General features: G+C 39.9%; 1 long non-coding RNA gene across 1 annotated transcript; it reads right to left on the minus strand.

Annotated features, from left to right (window-relative positions):
- Positions 1 to 1,473: 1,473 nt before the first annotated feature.
- On the minus strand, positions 1,474 to 2,586 carry LOC138037859 (uncharacterized). The gene is made up of 2 exons (XR_011130129.1): positions 2,440 to 2,586; positions 1,474 to 1,723 (listed from the first exon to the last, which is right to left on the minus strand). It is a non-coding gene; the product is annotated as an uncharacterized lncRNA (long non-coding RNA).
- Between the last annotated feature and the right edge of the window lie 579 nt (positions 2,587 to 3,165).

Genomic DNA, 3,165 nt, shown 5'->3' on the forward strand with positions numbered 1-3,165 from the left:
TTGAAGCTTTTCCCTTCCGCTCTCTAACTCTGTGCATATACTAGCGGAAATCAAGATGACAAAATCAACATTACTCCAAAGCAGTTGAAGCTCTCGGCCATATAGTAGAGCCGTTTCCCTTTTGTTCAACACCGCCATTGTCAAGCGGCCTATTCACGCAAAAGAGTGTAGGTAGATCAACTCACTTCCAAACAGCCACGAAGATGAGATGCGCACAACTTTATTTAATACCGGTGACAGTTCTATCAGCTATGAACATCCTAAAATAACATTTCAACTGGCATTTTATCATCTTATGTAAAACACTATAGCGCTCACAAGACACCGAAGGCAACTTCGTTGCCAAGGTGACAATGTACTTATCCAAGGCGTTATGGTGCAGGTGAACGCAGTTATTCGCCTCCACTGGACTACCTTATGGGCATATTTCAGCTGGTGAAGATTGGTGATGAAATGTCATCTCGGGAGCTGAGCATTTCCGGGATCAATGAGTTGTCAAACCTCAGTTGTGTTTATTCCCAAATCCAAAAACGCAAAAACGGAGGAATGACAAACGGTAGGCTCTCAGAACGGTTCTGAGCAGAAACCTGGACTATGAAAATCTACTTAGGAACAGAGGGTCCTGAGAGTGTTCAGAATACGTTAGTCACCACATGGAAGAATCTTCATGGAACTGCTCGCCCGTATGTAGATCTTTGTTGAGTTGGAGAAAAAACAGCCTACAACCTTTAAAGTGCCACAAAGCTGGATGCACCCAGTGTAAAACAACCTTCTCATTTAGAGCGTGGAAAATGCTGGCTGATAGAACTGGAACTCAAAACGGGATATTTTCAAACCTGGCAAAACGTTACGAATCGCTTTAATTTTGTATCCTAAATTGATTTGGAATGCAAAGTTAAAATAAATAAAACGTCAAAGCCATGTGCTTCGATTTAATCCAGATTTAAACAAGTACATAAATACCATCCCGGCATATTTTCATCGAAAAAGTCTACCGAAGAACGAGAGTTTAATTTTATGGTGATAAAATGTAGCGACGCAGCGAAAGAAATGGAACGTTTTTGCTGACAACGGGACATTCCCATCCCTCCAAGAGCCTTTCTGCAACGTCATCATTATAGTCTGAGCCAAGGGTGGCCGTTTCTGAGATGTTCCACTTCGACTTCGTGTGTATAAATCTCTCACGTGAGAAATGGTTCGAAAACTGGCCGGCTCAGTTTTTCATGATTAACCCCACCCTAAGATAATATGCCTCATATTTTAAGATGCCACAGAATGATGAAACACCACTGCCCATGCAAGGCAAACTGGGATGTTCTATAGCTTATCTTCTCACAGGAGTGTGGTTTCGTTAAATATTTCTTTACTCGTCATTTCTTGAGGCATTGGGGAAAGGAAAAATGAAAATAACAAACGATTAAATTAATTGCATTCTCTGGAGTTTTCATTCCCTAAACAACACCCCACTCCGAGTTTAGACTTGGATAGTTTCTTTTTATTGTTTATACGTGAAAACGCAGCATTTTGACAAGAACTTTATAAACACAAAATGCTCAGGGATTTTATTCAGACAGAGCCGACTGTGCAGTAATGGCGGCAGCTATCGAAACACCTCCGGCATCCTCTGAGTCTGCTCTGCCTCTGGTTGATCTCGAAGTTCCCTTTCACAGTGAAGTTTACGTGCCGTTTCACACAGACTTCGTCTATAGTTCCTCACCAGCCGCTAAAATGAGGAAAAAACAAATTTTTGCCAATGACGTTAGTCTTGAGAAATGTACTTACGAAGTGAGTACTCTTATATAACAGGGATAATCAACTATTCTAGATCTTCTTATATGATTAATGAATGAATGACAAATACTCAAGTGGATTTGAGGCTAAATAACTAAAAGTGGATGATGCATCATGGCTCTTCATCCCTAGTTTGATTAGCATCCCTACTTTGATAAAATTAATAGTCTGTTTTGGCGTGTTGGCGAAGTTCGTGGATACAATAACTAGTGAGGAAAAAATTGTCATTATCATTTTGAACGTATCAATAGAATTACCTTGTTTTTAGGAAAAATATCTTCATCGATCTGTAATTCATGATAGGCAACAATACCAACTTAATCCCGGGTCGAGAATGTTAGGGATTTTAGAGTCGACTGGATCGGATCAGAGCATAGTGAAATCTCCAACAACACTGAGTACTTTTGCTCTATGTCTAGTCACAGAAAGACTTTAGACGTTTTTTTGGAAATGAACTTCAACCCTTGGTGGAATTCAGTCTTTCAGGAAATTGGAAAGAACATGAACAGACGAGCCCGGACTGTTGAGACTGAATAGGTAAGTGTATGAATACAGACACCGATAAGATGATACTGCATGCACTGTCCGCAATGCAAACGATTGAAGAATTTCACCGTAGATTACCATGGAGTGATTATTTGTCCTTACCTTACCGTACGTTGTTGCAGTATCAGTTTCTTCCAAGAACGCTGCAGCTAAAAGAGCAAAAATGAAAATTTGGGCTAATATGGACCCTGACTTCATGTTGACGCCTTGACTTTCTGAAGATTATAGATGTAAAAAAGATTTGGGTCTGAATGTCCGTTCGCTCGCGATCTATTTATACCGTCAATTGCTTTAACTACCATAATTAAAATCATCTAGGGGATTTTCAATTTCAAAGGAGCCATTCATAAGGAAAAATAGGAGATGAGGCTGGTATTAGAAAAATCATTGATGAAGAGCCAAAATCTTATTAAAACAAGACGCCTACCAGGAACTGGTCTAGACTAGGCCATGCCATATAGCGTCACATAGCCGCTTTTGCTTTCGCTGTTTTGTGATCTCTGACCATGATATTGTCGTGTTTTTTAATTTTGTTTAACTTAAACGCACTTGTATGACGTCTAACACCTACGGTGCTCACTTCTTCCATAATTCAAACAGCGACGCTAAGGTTTCATGTTGTTGCCAGATTTGCATGAACTGACTTCACACTGCTTGGCTGCCACGGTAAAAAAATCGAAATAAAGTTAATCGGGAAAGTAAATGTCTCCTGTACAGGAATGATTACTTTAATCTCAGTGTATTGAATCAAGAGCGAAACAAACTCTTACTGAGAGAAAGCCTGTTTATGAGTCATTTGAACACTGCACACAGCGAAGGGATAATTAC

Source organism: Montipora capricornis, chromosome 2, assembly GCF_036669925.1.
Source record: "Montipora capricornis isolate CH-2021 chromosome 2, ASM3666992v2, whole genome shotgun sequence".
Classification (NCBI taxonomy): Eukaryota; Metazoa; Cnidaria; class Anthozoa; order Scleractinia; family Acroporidae; genus Montipora; species Montipora capricornis.